This window comes from Pyxicephalus adspersus, chromosome 12 (genome assembly GCF_032062135.1).
Source record: "Pyxicephalus adspersus chromosome 12, UCB_Pads_2.0, whole genome shotgun sequence".
Taxonomy (NCBI): Eukaryota; Metazoa; Chordata; class Amphibia; order Anura; family Pyxicephalidae; genus Pyxicephalus; species Pyxicephalus adspersus.
In genome coordinates this window covers 30,918,182-30,940,333 of record NC_092869.1, presented here as the reverse complement: position 1 = coordinate 30,940,333, position 22,152 = coordinate 30,918,182, and the positions used below count along the sequence as shown (strand labels likewise).

General features: G+C 38.3%; 1 protein-coding gene across 3 annotated transcripts in view; it reads right to left on the bottom strand.

Moving 5' to 3' along the window:
• The window catches only part of DAAM1 (dishevelled associated activator of morphogenesis 1), a 114,871-nt gene that overhangs the window by 71,330 nt on the left and 21,389 nt on the right, over nt 1–22,152 (bottom strand). The window contains exon 2 of one of the 3 annotated variants that reach the window (XM_072428579.1): nt 1,974–2,069. The gene's annotated coding sequence lies outside the window, so the exon portion shown is untranslated. Of the gene's footprint in view, nt 1–1,973; nt 2,286–22,152 lie in introns of those variants that run through there. The other 2 variants (XM_072428578.1, XM_072428580.1) reach the window with 2 other exon arrangements.

Genomic DNA, 22,152 nt, shown 5'->3' with positions numbered 1-22,152 from the left:
TGAGGAGGAAAGGACTCTGCTCAGAAGAGCTTGCAATCTAGTACATACTCTTGTACCAGATCTTACAGCCCTTGGATGCCCCAAACTACAATCAAAGTTGAACCCTTTGGTTCCCATGTCTGTGGTCCATCCATGCACAGCTGTATTCCAAAAAGAGAATTGAACATCTCACCAGTACATGAGAATTGGGACTCTGTAATATATACAAATGAGAAGTATATACATTACTCTGAGCACTTAAAATGTAATTGCACTGCATTATACCGTGTTTCCCCGAAAATAAGACACTGTCTTATATTTTTTTGGCCTCCCAAAAACACACTAGGTCTTATTTTCAGGGTAGGTCTTATATACCTATAATCGTATAAAATCTGTTTAATGATGAATATATGATGTAGATGCAAATAGACTGTGTCCTTACTATTTTTGTTTTTGTTTTTTTTTCTTTCTTTTTTTCCTAGGTCTTATTTTCGGGGTAGGTCTTATATTAGGGCAGGTTGGGACAATAGTGATAGGTCTTACTTTCGGGGTAGGTCCTACTTTCGGGGAAACACGGTATATATATATATATATATATATATGGAGCTGTAGTGCACCAACATCCTGAATTGAACCCCAATCCATAAAAAGTAAACGCAAACTGGTGCCCAAAAGTAGTGCAAGTGCACTGGGGGGGGGGGGGGGGCATTGCAAGCTCATAGGATGCCGCAGCACAAAATGAATGAATGCACAAAAGGTGTAAAATTAACACTAAATAAAACAAAGGATCATGAAACCAACTTGATGCAATGCTGCCAAAACATTTCTTCACATTTTGTCATTGATAGCTGTGACTAAAGGTTGTGAAGGTGTGTAAAGTTAATTAACTCCATGGCCATTGAATCCAAGTGGGGGAAAAAAAAAAGTGTAAAACAGTATTAAACTAGAAGTCAAAATATGGCATATACATACAAAACATGCTAAATAAGTTACGGTATCTCTAAAGAGTCACTTAATGCCTATTATCTGCCATTTCCTCAATACCGAAAATAACTGACATTCCAAGGTTGGAAAAAAAAAAAAAAAGATGAATTTGCCTTTAGCGATAGATGGCATTTTTTTGTCGGGAACCCAAGCCCATCAAAACATTTGGAGACCAGCCACAAATAACAGATTAGGAATGGAAATCTCTGAACACCTTTTGCTTGGTATAATAACCTAACCCTAAAATAGACTTTTTTCTTTAATACAGGGATTCAAAAAGCCAGGATGTGTAAGAACCCTAACTGGTAGCAATCAACTAGATTTCAGCTCGCTGTAGTCTGATTAATTCTAATTAGTTACTGAGGTGTCCTGCTATTAGCCTATTCCTTACCATCTTGTAGGTAATGAGAACCAACCAACATGGTAATAATTTATTGTAAAGGAAATTTAAATCCCTATCCTTGTTCTGAAGTTATATATAATAATGACATAGGGAAAAAAGCCTGCATACGTAAAACTGGTTTTGCATAATCTAAACACATTTTAATAAAAAAATAACCCAAGTAAAAATCTAAAATTGCTTTTTTTATATTGTCTGCTTGCCATCGTCCTGCCTAGAAAAGCAAAAATTTGAGCTTCACTTTCAATGCTCAGACAAGTGGCAAATCAAAGTAAATAAATGATTAGATATTTCAGCATGCCGGTAAATGGTTATGAAAGCAGCCTTTAAAAAAAAAAAAAAAAACAATTCTGTCACCATGCACCATTGTGGCAATTTTCTATGATCGGAACACAAGTCTGTCACTGTGTTGCCACTCGAAAATGTATAAGCGATCATTTTTTTTTATCTAAATGAAAGATACAACCGCAGTTGATCCATAGTAAGCAGATTGGGGAATACAAATCCCAAATCGTCCAGTTTTTTTACCAACATATCTGTGTGCATGCAAAAAAAAAAAAATAAAAATACACGCCTATAGTACAACAGGAACATAGGGACGTTTGCTTACCTGTACAGAAGACGGCACTCCTGTGACACCAGCTCACATTTCCAGGTCAGTATTCACCTTCCACACCGACATGTTCACAAAAGCCCCACCGAGCATCTGCAAGAAGAGTCTGACGTTATCAGCCATTCCCCATTTTAATCCAAGGCTTTTTTTTATTGTAAATGAGAATGCAATGAGGACTAGGTTTCCCCAGGCTTGTCCTCTAACAGCGACACACACACAGACCTGCACAGATGTGACTGTTCATTGAAGCAGAGGGGGGAATCCCTCCTCCTATGTGAATGGCATGGCCGCCATTGGACTGGCTGAGCTGAGACAGCCCATAGGAGGAAGAAGCTTTCCTGCTAACAAGCTGCATGATGCAGCTATGCAGATATAGAGGAAGAACAAGGAAGGTGTACAGGCTGAAGACATGACAAGGCAGGTTTCCACCCCCCACTGCTCTTCAGTCCAAACATCTGTCTATATTGATTTAACCATTGTCTATCTGCTATGCCCCTTAACAGTTGAAAATGCAAACGCTGATTTCTAAAAGTGCCCAGACAAGAGACACCAATTCTGAACAAACACAGCACCGAATCACTGTTTTACTATAGGTCAAATTCAATAAAATAAAGGAACCCATCACAAACCTCTCTCATCAATCTGCTTGGTCAATGCCTCAATAAAAGGGGCTGCCGTGGTTTGGAAAACACTTGGATTTACATGATGGAAATTCAGTAAATGGAATAGGTTTATATCTTAGTCGATGTGCTTGCTAATTTTCCTATTACCGTCATAAGCCACAGCAACTGATAATGGGCATATGATGGGGAAAATGCATTAACCAGAATAATCATCAATAAAAACACTTAAAAATTTAAAAAATGGGTGTATAGTTGTAACAAAACCCCGAGAAACTCCAGCAGAATAATTTCCACACCGCATATGTAGGAATCACTATCCTGGATTGCCCCCCCAATAACGGGCCAGGTTCCTAATTTTCAAATTGTACCCCATGCTAGGTTTAAAGTCCCCCTTATAGACGTCCAATAGATGTCTGATGATTGACGCTATAAACAATATTTTGTGATAGTTTCCAGTGGTAGATGAACAATGGAGTGGTGTACACACACACACACACACACAGGGAAGGACGAGCAGCACCCAGCTGTGCTCTATTCCATTGGAATGAACAGCAGTCATTCTTACCAACTGATCATTTATCAATTCTGCTGTGGGGAAACGGCGCCAATTGTTCATCTCGATTGACTGTTATCTGATATTGCATAACTTAACCACTGCAAATAATGGCATCAAAATAATTACCCCTACAAATGCTTTAAGGCAATCCACAAAAAAGTTGATTGTAACCAAGTTGTTTTTATTTATTTACATTTTTTGTGTTGGTGCTCACAACAGATAAGACCTTTAGAAGGGTTTATTAGCAAAACAGAAATGATGCAGAACTACAAAGAATATATATATATATATATATATATATATATATATATATATATATATATATATCTCAATGCACAGCCTTTGTTAGCCAGCATAGACATCCCAATAACATTACATGGGAATGAGGGAGTGCAAGCAAGGTGTTCATGAACGGATTATGTAGCCTTGGAAGATAACATAACTTGCAAAACTTCTCTTATCTCACAGATTCCCCAGCTAAACTCAGGAGGACAAATGGCAAAGGTCTTTTATTTACTACCTAAAGGAATGGCGAACTAAACATTTAAAGGAAAGGTGTTATAAATTCATACAAAACTATGGGTTACAAGAGAAATCCTTTCAGCAATGTCTTATTTTTTCATAACTAAATAGTCTATGGAGGCAGCCAATTTGGCCAACTGCAAAGGCGGTTTTTCTACTGGCATTTTGATACTAGACAATAGTTGTGCTTTACTGCTCCTACCTATAATGGAATTCCGAGGGTCTGATAACTTAAGCTACGTACACATGTCAGATTTTTATTGCCCGATAATCTGCATCGGCCAATTATCGGGCGAAAATCTGCCGTGTGTACAGTCGGTGTCGTCCATCGTCCGGACGACCGACCTGCCGGATCCACGGACGATGGACGACAGCCGATCCTAATGAAAGGGAAGGGGAGAGCGCGCAGCAGGGTGCCTCTCCGTCGCTCTCCCCCTCCCCTCTCCATAGAGCAGAACGGTGCTGTATGTACAGTACCGTTCATGCATCGTGCACTCCCTTGTCGTTGGAAAGGATCGTGAAAGATCCTTTCCAACGACAAAAATTGCAAGTGTGTACGCAGCTTAACTAAAAACAAGGCCTTCCATGTGTGGGTGATTGTATTTGTTTAAGGGGGTGGGGGACATGATTACAGTTACTCACAGAGCTCCCTCTAGTGGCCAATATACAAATCTCTATATTTAAAACCCTAACAAAATATGGAAGACAAAGCGCGTCAATTAAATATTTTACTTTGGAGAAAAAGACACTGCTATGATAACTTGATATATGTGCTGACTGAAAGTTAACTAAAGTCCTAGTAGTGGAGCTGTTGAAAACACTGATAAACCCCTAAGCTCCCCTTTCCCGTGTTTTAAAGTGTAACATAAGGCAAAGAGCCAGTTGGAAAGACGAACTGCATATATGAGAGGCGTTTTATAAACTGAAATACACATTGGACAGATATGGTCCACTGGTGTTTACCATAAAGAATTCAACCCTGCATGACTGTCTTGCATGACTGTCCTCTGTTTGCATAGGCTTCCTCCCAACTCTGGCTACCTCCAAAAACATGCAAATAATTTTCCTATGATTTTAAAACACATCTTTGAAAGCATTGCAGATCCTGTGTGGAATTATTTCATACACAAAGCTCAACTGACAATGCTGTGCACAGACGTAAGCAATTTTAAGTCATGTGACTGTAATTTTCAAACCTTATTGGTCGCTTTTTGAGAATAAAGATCCTTATTCCTGGTGCTTTACTTCTCTTTTTCACAGGGTCATTTAACTCAGCCGTGCTTTTTTTTTTTTCCTGCAGCCTTAGCATTTATCAATTTAAAGTCGACTCCAGCGGTCCATCTTTCAAGTCCTCATACATCACACTTAAGTTATTAGGAACAAAAGCCGACACCAGCTCTAAATATGGACATGGAGTTTACAGGCTTAAGAGTGGCCATTCTCTTAGAAGGCCATGGAGCGAGTTTAATAGCAAGCATGTATGGGAATGTTTACATTTTTCTTCTGTAAAGCTCTGCTACATTTTTCACACTAATACCAAATACCTCCAGCCAGTTCACACAACACACAGCAGGTATTTGCAGCTGAGGGCCCCTCTGAGTTAGGTATGAAGCTAAACCCTACATCGAATATTGCTATAATAAGATCACTAAAATTCTTTTACATTTTAAATCAAGCTTCTGTAACTATCTGAATTTGTATGGATTTTAGCAGGAGTAATCTGCAAATCTGCAAGCTGACTTGGAGGGGGATTGTGAGCCCCTTCGAGGGAAAGCTAGTGACATGACTATAGACTTCGTCTAACTCGTTGAAATATGTCGGCACTATAAACACTAGTTAATAACAATAATCTTCCATTATAAGACTACCTGACCAATGGTGCTCCATGATGTACACCCAACACTGAGGCAAGAATATGTAGTCTAGAAATAGCTAGAGATACTGCAGGGGATCAGCAGCAATGAAAGACTGGAAGAAATAAAAAGGCTGGGCTTATGTAATTTCTGCTGCAAAACTAGTTTGCCAACCTGAGAATTAGCAGATTTAAAATATAAACCATTTCACAATTGCCTTCTGTCTACAGTTTTCATGACAGTGCCATATGTCAAAACCAAAAATTTATCCCGGAACATTTTTGCTCTTGGAAATATCCCAGTTTTAAAATTTGATGAAATGTAAGATATAATTGCACATTTTCGGCTTTTCATTTTGCATTTTAAGTTACATACTGCCACTCTGATTTCTCTGTGACAGATGGATGGTGACGAATGGTAATCACCAGCTTGGGACTAAACAGAACACAACTCAGAACACCAGGTACCAAGGGATTTTGTAACGGGCAGCCTGGTATACACAAGCAAAGAATAATAAAATAGGTTAATATATATTATATAACAAAAGTTATATCTCCTACATTAATTTAAAGTTTATAAATACCACATTTTTAATGAAATAAGGAAAGGCTTGAACCTGTCAGTTTTAAAACCAATGTTACATAAAATTTCCCTCACTTCCTGTACTAGAGGAAAACATTTGGAGATTTCCCCTCACTTTCCCGGTGACAAACTTTTTACTAGAAATAAAGTTAAAGAATCTCTCCAATTGTAGAGAAACCTGACAGCTCTAACCATTCCCCCATCTAATAAAAGATTTACATATAGATCCACCTTTAAAAGGTAAAATGTGATTTTAATTTTTGATTTATGAAAAAGGACTCCCTGTGCACTATGGCCTAGTCAAAAAGACATCTCTGCAGATGCAGTCTGTTATAAAAACCTGGTATCTGTGATTGAAAGTTAGGACTGAACTATCTAATTAGGGAAAGTAATGGCTATTAACTGGTGTGTTTAAATTCTGACTTGAGTTTTTGTGGTCTGCAATGTTCAGGGCATCAAATAAAACACCTAAATTGGTAAGTTAAAAAACAAAAACAAAATATATTGGATAAATTAAAGTCTCATTTGGCAGCATGCAGAATTCACCATGATCTGAATCATGTTCTCTCAGAAATTATATTTATTGAGCACTGTCAAATATAACTGACCGGAATCTAGAAGTGTATATATAATGTGTAATTAAATATACAATGCATACGTAATAGGGCTTCTTTATAAACCAGAACACTAGTTGTGGTTGCCATAGCAACTAACTCAACGTGCACTAGGCAACCAGTAACCCCAAGGGCTGTGAATGGTACAACCTAGGACATAAATGGCAACTGTACTCCAAAGATGAAATAAAAAATAGTTTGTATTCAACATACAATACAGAAGTAACAATATCATGCAGGTAACCTAAAGCAAGCAATAGAACCAGTTTTCCAAAGGTGTTGTTGCAACCAGTGACAACAATGTAGCGCTTATTATTATTTTAAACACCAACACCGTTGTGGGGTTTATTATTAAGGCTTCCAGCCACATACACAAAAGTTAAAGAATATTATCACAGCCACCTACTAGCTTTGGACACACATATATATTACTCTGCTATGACATCCCCTGAGGAAGCGGTAATTACAGCAAAATGTGTTGGGATTGTCGATAGCCTTTTTGTGTTGTGTGATATATTGTGATTCAAGGTCATGTATTTAAGGTTTTATTAATAATGTGTTCTGTATATTTTGTATGTTTATTAAAATAAAACTAGGCTTTTTAGATATGGGTATGCCAGTAATTCCCCGCTTAAATCCACTTAATCTGTTAGACAAGTAGGACTGCTCCCCTACTTTTTTTCACAGCCACCACCACCAACATGGGGCTTATCGTAGTCACGAACAATAACACCACTGCTGCTTGCAGTAATAAATGCAACCACTGACACCAATGCAGGAGGTTGGTATTGCCGTCACTTAATCCAAAGCTGCAGGTTTTTATTGCAACCACCATCACCAATGTGGAGGTTGCCATTACCGTCATTATTAACAATAAGTCTTATTTTACTCCAACACTAAAGTGTTCAGGCAGCTATTGCGCAGCAATGCATCCCAGCTTACAAAAATGCACAGCTATCTTGTGGCCCTCTGAAGGTGTCACAGGTTGCATGCAAGGCCCTCCATAATTTATATCAAATCTATCATCACTGCTTAAGCTCGTCACTTGTGTGACACTTCTGAGTTTGCTGGGACTGCCGACATCACATCCAATGTGGTAGCACTCAGCAGACACAGGGCTGCATTATGCCCACACAGGGGAGGCTTTTGTAGGTAAATATCATGACAAAAAGTGTTAAATGAACATATAATTTATAAGTTTAAATAAGTGCTTCATGACAAGGTCTCTTTGACAGAGCTGACCACCTCACCTCCAGCCCTGTCATTAAAACCCTTCCTATACTCAAGACCCCAGTCATTGCATCCTGCATGACTACTCATAATAGAGTAATTGTATAAAAGACTAATAAAAGTAACACTTACAAAATTATTGTTTAAAATAAAATAAAAAATATGCAATAGATGACAAACTTATAGTTGATTGCTTACAAATAGAAAATAAAATACTGAATTTGGAAGAGATATCTCAATGTAAATTCAACAATAAACATTAACAAAGAAAGAAAGATTAAACGAGAGACCTCACCAGTTCCTTTTCCTTTGGACTCCCATGGGTAAACCTGTCTTTTGAGGAGGGTTATTTATTTTTACAACAGGAGCTCTTCAAACAGACTGAATCTTACAGTGAACACAATTAAAAGCATGCCTAGGTCAACGTTAACTTCAAAAAGAGAACAAGGCTTTAACAAGCAAACCTGGAATGCTAAGCAGAGATGACATTTCATCAGCAATCTGTGGCACCAAAGGGGGGTCCGGCAGTGTTTTGCATTAGTGCAGGAAAAGATTCATCAAGAAACCGACGATGCCAAGAATTGATAAATTCCCAAATGTGTCTGACCTTCCTTTTAGATGTACCTTTATGGTGGTGTGGGCAGGTATGTATAACTCACAGACCTGCTGCTGGACAGACTTTAAACGCAAATTTATAAAACAGTGAATTTTACACGGATGGGGTGCATACATCAGAGCACCACACAGCACAGCAAGGTGGAAGACCTGTTGTTCTCTCTACATTTTCAGCCTTCTGTTGAGTTTGAAAGAGAAACAGAAGACCAATAGGTTTATCCTCCTATGCATTTCTCTGTTACAATAATTTTTATTGAGTTTTACAAGGTTAAAAGGTATAACAAAAAATGATACACAATGTTACAATAAAAATGAAGTAACATGAAATGATACAATTTAAATAATAATGTAAAAGAAAAATAAATGCATATAATGTAATAAAGATAACATATAAGAAAGAGATAATTAAAGAAATAAGTAAAAGAGAAGAGGAAAATAAAATGAAATATTCTTTCAGGGGAGATATATATAACTATTATAAAGAAAGAGTATCAATATTTAATTTAGTATAGTTCATCCACGGGTTCCAGATCTTTAGAAATTTATTATGTGTATTTTGTGTATTTGAAGTTAGTTTCTCATTTATCATAATATTATTAATTTTCTAAATAACTATTTTTTAATTGAGAGAGGATGTTTTCCAAGAGCTTGCAATAGTTGTTTTCCTAGCACAAAAAATTAAGTTTATCAGTTTTTGTTTTTGGTATGTTTGGAAAAGTGAACTACTCCTGTGCACGTCTATCAGCACTTTCCTTGTTTGTGCGCAGCACACCTAAGTCCCTTCCAGTACCGAGAGGCTGAAACCAAGTCCAATTTAGGTACTTACTACAATGTGGTGCATATTTACAAACCTTTGGCTTTTTTCACTGAAAGTGAATCAACTGCTGTAGTTTGGAACACATACACCAGAAATATACACCTGCAGTGAATGTTTGGCCATTTTAATATATTAAATTATATTATAATAAATTATTAAATGCAGAGTTGCACTAATTTGCATCTTTTATACCTTCCTGGAATTTGACTTTAATCTAATGCTAAGGAGTCTAGTTAATAGTTATTACTTCTAATGCAAGGTTGAAGTTGCTTTGACCCAATGGGGAGAATCCTTTCCATGTTTTCAATGGGCCCGATTTATTAAAGCACTCAAGGCTGGAGAGGATACACTTTCATCAGTGAAGCTGGGTGATCCAGCAAACTTGTAATGGATTTCCTAAACGTCATTAGCAATTTGCTAGAAAATGTTTTCAATTGTGGATCAGATCCATTCCAGGTTTGCTGGATCACCCAGCTTCACTGATGAAAGCGTATTCTCTCCAGCCTTGGGGAGCTTTAATAAATCAGAATGTGAGGATTATTCTCACCAGTTGCTCCTCAGACATCAATAAATGCTTAACTGGTGCTTCACAGCTTTCCTACACTTTTGGCTTTGGGTAGTATCATTATAAAAACTAAATGTTAATAGACTATATGAAGAACAGGTTATGGATCTTTTTCTGTGAATAAGGTCCTATTTATAAAATACATAATTTCTCATGAACATTCTCCAGAATACATAAAAATTCTTCATGTACTTGATACATACTTTTCTCAGTCTAGTGATACTATTCACACAAGAACCTTAATACACAAAATGCATTTTGCAAAGCCACATTGCAAGATGACTTTTAAAAGAACAATGCAAAAGGATAGAGGGATTTTAGTCTTAAGGGTTTGCAGACCCCTAAAATAAAACATTCATCCAGTGTTCTTTTCAGTCCCATTTAGCTGGGCGCACCACCTGGTACATTTCAGTAACCACTGGGCTGTTTTTGGGTGCTTACTGAAGACTTGGGTCACAATACAGGGGCTGCCACCCACCCACCTACAATTTCTTCCCACCCAGCTTTAAAAATGCCTGGGTTAAAAACTGCATCCATCCTACTGGTAATTGCATAATTTTGAATATCAAATTCTCTTTGATAGCAAACTAGATATTGGCATTTCAGAGAATACTAACCAACACTTTATGAACCCATTTATATGGGGATAAATACCTCTGCTCTAGGGACGATCAAAAAACTATATGCCAGCAGCTTATTACTAAAAATAATACAGTTTTCTGGGAAAGATATCCTTAATTCGCCATGGACAGGTCCCCATCATCCTATCCAATCATGGTCTGGGAGTAATGAATGGAAGAATAATGTTTGCTTTGGAAGAAGCCATAACACTTCTATACTAAATTTCTGAGTTTGTAGTCCATGAGGGTGTGGTTGCCCAGCTATACCTTGGAGTAGAGTTTTTCTTCACCATAGGGGATGACAGTTGACATAGATTTGGGCATCATACACAACCACCTTAATGGAGGCTACCCTTAACCAATTCCTGTCCTAACTGGGAAGTGACCATGAACAAACTTCAAAGTGGCTGTATATCTCCCAGCTGAGAAAGGGATGGTGGTCCTAGTTTGCTCAGCCTACTTTTAACACAGAAGTCCTTGTTCACACGTATACAGCAAGCTTCAAGCAGCCTTTAGCTCTATTTTTGGGAGGTCAAACACAGACCTAAATAGGAGTGCTGACTGTTACAACAAGCTGCTATTCGGTTTCATCAATACTTGAAGCTTATCAATAGCCTGCTAAAGCCTACTAGCTGCTTCTTTAAAGTGACCGTCAACACGACAATTAAGATATAGGTTTACCACCAAACTAAAACTGAATTTTTTTTAAAAGCTTCATCAAAGTTGCTTGAACTTGCCTAAAGATTTACAAATGTTTTACAGAAATTTGCTGTACATACAATTCTTCTACATGTTGAAGCATGTGCAAACAAGACCACGGTATATATGAATAAAGCCTAGACATGGACAGACCACAAAGGATTTGTCAGCATACTAGTTTTCATTCCTTTGGTCTTGGATTTAATGCAGGAGACTTTCAACTTTTATGAACATGAAGTAAAAAGAATGATTACTTTTTTTGCTGGGGTGGCAAGAGTGGGGAGTACATGGGGAACATGGGGCCAAAAGGTTCCATACCTTTCTGCGAGTGGAAGCTGCAATGAAGGGACCAATTTCCCCTTAGGTTATTGCCCATGGAGGCGCAACAGTAAGGATCCTTTGGAAGTGTTGGGGAGAAGAAGAGGTCACTTATTATTTAGGAGATCACTGAATATGCTCTTATTGCTTTGCAGAAGAGCATCCTTCAAATTCCCAAAAAGAAGAGGTCACTTATTATTTAGGAGATCACTGAATATGCTTATTGCTTTGCAGAAGAGCATCCTTCAAATGCCCAAAAAGCACAAGGGCTCTCCAAATCTTTAGAATCATCTGCATATATCATGTGCATGTTCATTGGAGGAAGTGGATTTTTTTTATCTATCATATACAATGAAAATACATATCAGAAATATTTTGTGAATAAAAATAAGGAAGCCACAGCAACAGCATGAAGATTTGGAATGCTTTGATAGAGCAGAGAGAGCTCAGACCTGCACAGATCCTGCTAGTCCCATCTTGCTGAAAGGCTGGACTCACTGCCAGACACCTCAAACACTGTCTGACAAGGAACTGCTCTGACAGTTAACTCACAATGTTATCTGCAAACACCTCAGAAAGGTCACACTGGAAACAAGCTCAGTACTCTGGGATTATCAACCGTCAAACCTGCATACAGCAGCTTGAGATAAACCATAACCAATGCAGCAGTGTGAACGAGCCCATAAATGGCAGATGGTAGATTTTAATTGAAAGCACAGAGCTAGATTCAAAAGATATGTTATTAAGCAGGCCCTACAGGAGGGATGCAACTGTTTACAAAACTACCCATTTCAGTTCTGTGTATACTTAAAAGTTTTTTTTAATAGTTTTTTTATTACAGAGAAACCCTAAACTCTAAGGAAAAAAATCTGTTGCTTGATTCCCAGATATATGAAGCCAGGTGATGATCCATCCTGCAATACTCTTGGGTTCACTGATTCTTTAAAAAAGGATTTCTGGAAGATTGTTCCCAACCAGACATTCACATCTAAGGAACACTGAAAGCCGCGATAAATATTTTTCAAACACAAGGGCCATCTCATTTCTTACTTGAAACATTGTTTCCTTTGTGTTTTTATTACAGATCTGTGCAATAATGTAACATAAAACTATTTTTGCCAGAAGACCGGTTAGTCTCGTTCTTCTTTTGTGCAAGGTGACTGGTCTTGAATCTACCCCCAGTAAGTTTCTGCTGGCAGTTTTAGTCTGTGGACTGGGTGGGTCCCTTAGGATTTTCCCACTTGAACAATTTCCCTCACCTCTTATTCTGGTGACAATAGTAACATTTTGGATTTCCCTTCAATTTCTGATTTAATACAGCCAACAAATTTACTTAACAGGTACACGGGGACTGAGACCAGTGATGCCTACTTAGACAAATATGGCCATGCATAGGTTTCTGCCTTCATAAGCTTCAGCACTACCTGAATCCGGCAGGTAAATATGCAGCAGGACAATGACCCACTTCAAAAAGCACCCAGAAATGGTTTTAAGACAAAGCGCTGGAAAATTTGCGAAGTGGCCATCAATGAGTCTAGATCTAAATCCCATAGAGCAACTGTGAAGAGATCTAAAAACAGCTGGGAGAAGGAAGCCCTTAAATCTGAGGGACCTCGAGCAGCTGGCCACAGAAGAGTGGTCAAAATTCCAATAGTGAGATATAAAAGTCTCACTGATTGTTACATAAAGTGATTAACATCAGTTATTTCTTCCAAAGGATATGCTACCAAGTCAAAAATTTTAGGGTGCCAATAATTTTGTCCAATTTTCTGGGAGTGTTGCATTTTCTGATACAAATGCAAAGATGCCAAAATTTTTGTCCATGACTCTATATTCTGTATATCACCCTATGTGTCAAAATAGGGGTGGGTCTTTTAGCCAAAGTCTTATGTAACAATTGCATTTAAGGAAAATTAAGATTTTAACTGTTTAATGTTGTCAATGGTTTTATGTAATCCAAATATTCTAATAAAGCATACTATCTTAACATGCAGAATCCAACAGATGGTAATTTATTGTCTGCTAATAATAATAGAAGCAACAGATGTCCTTAAACATGTTAAAGCAATGATTAAAAATAACTTGCATCGTGTGGATAACTACACGTTAAAACTGTGCCAAAGACTGCCAGTTTGTACCCACAACAAGGTGCCAACTAACCAAGCTATGAACTCCTTTTTTAAAGTATTACTTGTCTGGGAGGCCATGGTTTAGGTGATATCAGCAAGTCTCGCCTAGATTAGTTTATCCTGTACATCACGGAATCGCATAGTTTTAGTAAACAAGTGAAACCGAGCTTACCAACTTAATAGATGTATACCGGCTGAACTTGTTTCACCAATGCTGGGGCATGTCAGATTTGTAATTACATTTCTTTTACGTACATGTATATAAAAAGCTGTGCCAAACGGGTCTTAGTTACGCTTTACACTTCATTCAACTTTATTGACAGTTAGCAGCTCAGTGTGTGAACTGAGAGGTTGTTATCAGGTTTATGAGGTTAAGGAGAATTCTAGCAATGTTGTAACCCAGCTGATGTAATGTCTCACTTTTGTAAACTAGAATTATATGTTCACAGGTAAGAAGCCCAGCCAGCAAACCTGTTATTTACAAGACTACTTCCACAAACACATCATGCAAAGTGTTGTTGAAGCTTACATCCAAAGACATCCTACACGCTTGTCCTCAGAATCACCTTTGATTTATTTATTCCCAGCAGCATCATATCAGATAAAATTTCACCTTTTCAGAAAAAAAGGATTTGTTATTTTGTAATAACCTACAAAAAAACTACAGATGTTTTTACAATTCCTAACCAGGGTAATATACAGGAAAAGCCTTTTAAGTTTTAGGATTAAAAAGGCAGATCGGAATGTGCCCGCCCCCCCAAACATTAAAACCAGGACTTTTAATGAGCTTGGGACCTGCCTGGATAGGCAATAAGGCAAAAAATGTGTGTGCCCCCTCTCCTATCTATATAAAAAAAAGTTCCCTGGAATCTGGCTTGCCAAAGAAGGAAAGGGACAAATAGCATGTAGTTCTTACATTTATGGCAAAATAACAGACCCCCATAATTCCTATTCAAGTCTGTGGAGATGGTAGGGGCAGCAAACCACCCTTAAAACTCAGGCAATGCTACTGCCTGTCAAATATTGATAATGACTAGTTCTGTCCAATATCCTATTTCAGCTTCCTCCTACATTCCAAAAACATGCAGTTAGGTTAATTGGTTTCCCCCAAAAATTGACCTTTTATTAAAGACATATGACTATGGTAGGGACATTGGATTGTGAGCCCCTTTGAGGGACAGTCGGTGACATGACTATGGACTTTGTACAGTGCTGCTTAATCTGTTGGCGCTATATACATTTTGTGTAGTAAGATTAATAATAATTGGGGCGCCAAGTATGACAACAGAATCGCTTTATTAAATTTAAAAAAATTATATCTTCATTACTCTAAACTAACTAGTTCCAAAGGGCTAAATATCCTGCTGAAATTCATAAAAAAAAATACCAATTTTGCTGCATACGTCAGTATATTCAGCAAAGCAAGCCAAGTCACGTTCTAAGAATTTTAATCGCAGTTATTACAGGTTAGCAAATACTGCATTGGAAAAAAAAAAAGAAGTGAAATAAGGGTTTCACTTCTTCGATGGACTTTTTCTTGAACAAACATCTTTCTGTATTCTATAAACAGCTTACAAGTAAAAGCACGAAGGTTTCCCCATGTGATAATCAGCTGGATCTCTTGTGACAACACAGTTAATGTATTATCTAGGTTTGCAAATGTTCTGTACGCAGATCAGCTGATGGTGTTGTCATGGCCACTACTATGCATACAGTTCATACTAAACGAGATTAGCATACCTGCGATCCTTGGTTTATGAGCGATGGCCTTTGCCAAAATGTTCGAGCCAGATCGTTGAATAAACTTTGTGACTGCAGACAGCATAAAACAAAACTCACATCCCGCATATTAAACCATACACGATGAATTCCAGATAAGCTGCAAAGTATTGCAGATCTATTTACTTTCAAGTTGCTATCCTCAAGAGACAGCCTGGCCAGACACTTCCTTTTCCAACCAGGTGTACAGGATATATTATCCGTACAGTGTTTATTCAGTTCACTTGCTTGTTTCCTTATGGGAGGAACTTGTTTGAGGGGAAATACATTTTTTAAAACATCCTATATACTTTGTCAGGAGAAAGTGCATGAAATCAGGCTCTGATAAATGATTCTTTAGATCATCAAATCATAGGCCAATGAAAGGAAGGTTAGAAAAGCACCATTTTCACTTAATGAACATTTCCAATAATACATATTCAGACAACTGTTAGGGGGCGAAAGGTACCCATACATATCCCAACAGTTTATAAACACGATTACAATTACCTCCTGGCCACACAACACACCATAAACCTTAATGCTTGGTGGAGCATATAAGTTTATGTTCATGGGGGGTGGGATGGTAGGAGTTATAGTTAACTTATATGCCTGTTCGCAATTGTTTCTACTCTATGTCGGGTATCCCAGTGGCCCAGGATGAACTGGGGCTAGGTTAGTTTATTTTGTTGCAGAAAGAACATTACCTGTCTTTTCTGCAATAAAAAAGCTGCCTGGTCCCATTTTTTTTAAATTTTACATTTTACGTTTAGTTCGGCTTTATGACACATGCAATGTATTATCACACATATGGTAATGGACGCTTCCTAACTTTATGATGTGTTACAGTAAGGCTCCATACAAACGTTAGATTTTTGTCATTGGAAATAATATTTCACGATAGTTTCCAATGACAATAGACTGAAAGGTGAATGAAAAAGCGATGTACATATAGCACCATTCTGCTCAATGGAGAGGGGAGAATGAGCGAGCGGCACCCCGCTTTGCTTTCCTCTGTTCACTTCCATTGAGGTCATCTTTCTTCTGTCGTTCATGGATCCACCAGGACAGATCCAGGAACAACGATGGATGGCCTCTGTACACGTCGTTTATCGTCTAAAAATGATCGGACGTGTGTAGACCCAAAGACTCAATACAGGCACATATTTTTTTTTTGCATTGTACATTGTGGTGGGCAGACAAGTGCATTGAAGAATCCTTCAAAACAAAGGCACATTAGGCCATCAGCTTTTTTTTTTTTTTTTTTGAGCATTGTGGTAAGAGCATTGTCACAGGGCTCAATCTACCTTCTAACACACACTTAAGCTGCGTACACACTTCCAATAATCATCGTTGGAAAAAAAAAGGTGACCAACGATGCTGATAAACAAAGATTGTCATTGGAAATGAACGACTGTCACGGCGGATCGGATTGGCCGACGATCATTAGCTATCTATCGTGTGTACGGTCGTTCAGTGATCGCGCATGTTTCTACAATACACTTTCTCCTGTACATGTCACTCCCTGCATTGTTCAAACGATTGTATACAGCATGTGTACACTATTGGTGGAATATATTTGAACGATCGTATCGTTACTGCATGTACAGAATTGTGCACAATACAACTGTTCAAATATAATTGTGCATAATTGTCGATTGGTTGTAATCGTTCGTTCACGATAATTATTGGAAGTGTGTACCTAGCTTTAGGCCCAGGGACTTTTCAACGGGCTTAGAAAAATACATACAGTGCTTTTATGCATTCCTATTGCAATACTACCTGCACTGCAGCAAGTTGAGTGTCTCCCCATCTTTGAGCTCTACTGATTAGTAAACTGCAATTGGCATCTAGTAATCTCAGATGTAGTAGAATTACGGAGAGGTTACAGTGTCCTCCCCAGCCCCTTTTAGATGGGCGCACCACACAGCACTTTTCAGGAACCATCCGCCTGTTTTTTAGAGGTAATTTCAGAGCTTGGTCACAATACAGGAGCTGCCACCTGCCTACAATTTCTTCCCTCCCAGCTAAAAAAAATTCTGAAATAAGCACTGGGTCCGCATTGGAAGCATTCAGATATGTTCTGCAGAACTCATGTGGTAATAAAGAATAAACAGACGGGAGGAGAACACCTTCTATACCCATTTACAGGGTGGGGTGGAGGTGGGAAGGTGACCGAGCTGTACTGTTCTTAATATATTAGGAAATGTTCGGTCACCAGGCTGGCTCTGCCTTCTGGGAGGGCAAAATTTCTGCATTGGCTGGAGATAAAAACAAACTTACTTTTGTACGGAGTACTTTTGTACTCATGTGTTGTTACCGTATATGTATATCAGTAATGTATATAGTTTACCTGTAGGTAAAAAAAAAAAAATGAAAAAAGGTCAGAACTTTTACCAGATGAACCAAACTATCAATTTTACATGCAATTATTCTATATGTGATAAGGCTGTCACTGGACTGACAGCCCCAATCTGGTACACTAGCTCTCCATATGGCAGGTAGTTGTAATGAGAAAGGAGGCAGCATTATAAACCAAATGCCATCTTTGTTTCCTGTTCAGTCTGCCCTATATCTTGATTTTTAATACTTGCAGATGGCTACTGCAAGATAACTGATTCTGCTGATGACTTAGCCAGGCATTTCTGTATTCTAAACAGAAATAAAAACCACAATTAGAAGCCATTTTCACTCTGGTTAGAAAAATGGATCTCTAAGGTCAAATAACACTACCAGCACAAAATACAATACAAACTTTGGGTGGATTCATACCACGTCTGTTGCATTAAGCTTGTGTTGATTTATGTTAAATGCACTTGAGTTGGCATGCGTTGAATTGCAATTTTTTTTACATGGATGTGGAGATTTTTATTTGCTCCATTCAAATCTAGCAGAAAATTTTGATTAATTGGTTGAAACATCACATCATTTGAAGAAATAGATATTTTTCACCATTTATGATTTAACCTTTCAATAAAATGCATTAAAGCTGTTCATTTATTGCCAAATTTTTTATCAACAGAATTCTGATAACCAAATTTATAGGTTGTAGTTTCTGGCGTGTACTGGTAATGGTTTGATTATATGGCCAGCTTAAAGCTGCGTACACACTTCCAATTTTTATCGTTCAAAATGGACGAACGATCGATTGGGCAAAAATCGTTCGTAAAAAAAGTAACCAACAACGCCGACGAACGAGGAAAGTCGTTGGAAACGAACGACCGGACGATCGGATTGGACGACGATCGTTGACCATCGTTCGTGTGTACGATCGTTCGTTGATCGTCCATGGTCTGAGCATGCGTGACGAACGAACGTTCGTTCACTTCCTGTCGTGCACGTCACTCCCTGTATCGCTCAAACGATCGTATCTATTGTGTGTACAATATCTACGAACGATCGTGTCGTTATCTGTATGTGCAGGATCGGTGCTATACGATCGTTCGCAGATATCGTGCAGGATCGTTCGTCGTTCGTTTAACAACGATAATAATTGGAAGTGTGTACGTAGCTTTAGAATTAACTGCACTCCCCACTCCCAAAAGCCCTGTAAAGTTTATAATACATTCTAGTATGTGTGTTACTTCCCCCACATCCTAGATTGTAATTGTAGTGTCATTGTTTGTATCTGTCATTTGCCACCCCTATTTAAAGTACAGCACTGCATAATATGTTGGCGCTATATAAATCCTGTTTAATAATAATATTAGTAAATGAATACTGAACAAGCTCTGTACCACAATGTTCTATTATGAGAGTAGGACAAGCAAACAGCACTCTTCTGTGCCCTCTTCTATAGGGATGCACAGCAGTCATTCCTGATCGATCATCAGGACCGCTGTACACATCAGATTTTTAGTGATGAGCACAACCATTCACCCCAGGCAACAATCATCTGACATGTGTATGTAGCTTAAGTGTAGGGTTATGACGGCTATGTCTTATTACTGCTTCTGGAAGCGATTTTTCACAATGGTTTCCGATGACAAATGAACAAACAAGCGCTGTACACACAGCGCCGTTCTCTTTCATGAAAAGGAGAGAAGGAAGGATAAGCAAGCAGCACCCCACTGTCCTCTCCTCCAATTACATCCATAGCGGTTGTTCCTGATCAGTTGCTCTTTGATCCACCAGGACAGATCAATGAACTTTTTCAGGGGACCGCTGTACACAAGCATATTTTCACCTGAGATAAGCACAACCGTTCATCTCAGGCAACAATAATCTGATGTGTGTGGAAAGCCTAAAACTGTATTTCTTTAAATCATCTCTCTCTGGAGCCATAAGCACTTATCCGATCATGTGTTCGTGGATGTGTCTCTCATTAAAAGCTTCCCTGAATCTGCACACTAGCTGCATAATTTGCACCATTAAAGGATTTCTTGGTGTCTATCTGGGACACGCTATATTTAGAAGGGTACCAAGTACTTAGAAATTGTTCCTTACATGCTGTTAGCTGGATGTCACATGTTTCGCCCAACTCAATGACAGCTCTGCATCCGATAGTAGGTATATAAACTTGTAACTAGACACAAGGTCATGCTTAAATGTATAAAATATTTTATGTCCATTCACCTACTGTCAAAATTGAATGTTTTTCAGCATAACCCACAGCCAGGGTAAATGAAAAAAAGCCTTTGAAAAATTGGGGATTTCTATGCTGGCTTATCTTTTTAAAAACGCTGGTTGGCTGGCTTTCACACTTTTGCACAGGCTTCTGTATTGTTTAAAACAATGATCTGGAAAAAGTATGCAGATCCGAAGTTTTGACTTTGCATTCTACCTGTTTCTTTTAATCAGCAACTCAAACACAGTCAGGCATCTATTTCCAGATTTGCATCATTTATTTTATCTAAAGGCAAGCTGCTGAATTCCCTACCTAAAGTTTTGATCTCATGGTCCCTTGATTTTTCAGTGGTTCCTCCTGCTCACCTCTACATACACGATTATACACAAACTCATCCATACATATACTCGCAAAGCCATTTATTGAGAACACACTACTTATATCGGGTAGGGCCTCCCTTTGCTGTCAAAACAGCCCCAAGTCTTCATGGCATAGATTCTACATTCCACAAACATTACTTTGAGATTCAGATTGACATTCTTGCATCACGCAATTTCAGCAGATTTGTCAGCTGCACATTCATACTGTGAACCTCCCGTTCAACCACATCCCATGGGTATTATTAGATTAAGTACCGGTGAGTGGCCTACCATCTATACGGCTCCACAGAAATCAAAGTTCATGAGACCAGGAAATAGTTTATAAGCTGTCTAGTTTTGGTCAAGCCTTGTTTTTTTCTTTCTGGGTAACAGAAATGGACCCAGACATTGTCTTCTGCTATTGTAGCCCCTCGGTCTAAACGTGTTGTACATTCTACACACTACAATTCTAAAAAATAGATTTCCAAGCTCTGGTAGCCTTTTGGTCAGCTCTCATTAGTCTGGTCATTTTCATCTGACCTTTCAAATAAACAAGTCATTTCTGTCCACAAAACTAAGTGAATGTTTATTTTTCACACCGTAAACTCTATAGACTGAGCGAAAAGCCCTGAAATTCCGGAGTTAAAGAAAATACTTAAAGCAGACCATCTTGCATCAAAAAATAATCAGTTGGTCAAAATCTAATGGATGTTCCTAATATAGCACTTGGTAAGTATCTATACACTGGTATGAACACAGATATAAAATTTGTAACTCAAACAGACTGGAAATAATTGCCGGAGTGGAATAATATTAGGAGAGCCATTCTATTCAGTGCATGGCAAAGGATGAAACCCCAGGATCATGACAGCTAAAGATACTGCACTGTGTCCTTCCCACATGTCTGGGGTTATTTAATTGATTCCTCCAGTGTATTTGTTGTTCAAGTGCACAATGGAAAAAAGAAAAAAAAATGAGGTCAGGCTTTGCCGTCTAGCTCAGGAGAAATCTGGGTCACCCCGATTGCCTCTGGCTTGTCACAAAGTATTTGATACAAAAACAGGTTGCCACTGTGCCAACTAGTTAGCTATGCCTAATCCCATGTGATTTACTAAGAGCAATCACAAGAGCAGACCAGGACAAGCTTTCCAATGTTATTCAACTGTCTGCAAACAAAGTCATTGGTTATATTTACATTTTGCAATGAAAAAAAAAAAGTCTTGGAAGACGTTATTTTTAGGTTTAAGTTAATTAAAAAGCTAATTTTTAGTGTTTTCTTTTTAAACTTTAAATAAAGTTAAGTATGGTTAAGTACCCAGTAAGTTTATATTCAGTTTGTGTCCAATCATGAAGATCTCGGTTTATTTCCTGGCCCAGGAACACAGCAGGAAATTGAGGAGAGGAGATTCCTCCAAAGTAAGGAGATCCCCTCTTGGATAAGTCATCAAAACCCAAAAGGGTCTACCCATTGGATTGCCCACAGGAGTACAGTCAAAACTGCTATTTCCTAGCTGTACAAACTACCCCCCATAGTACTGATCTCCCACCTCAGTCCTTCTACATTGAAGTGATTGGATCACATTCTTGGGATCAGTCAGTAGTCATAAAAAATGTCCTTATAGACCTCTAAAACAGGGTATTGATGGTATTTGGGACAACAGTCCTGTTCCTTCAACACTGTACCTTCCCACCTTTAAAACAACGGACAGACACAGAATCCCAGCTGACGGTCCAACTTGAAAGTAAAAA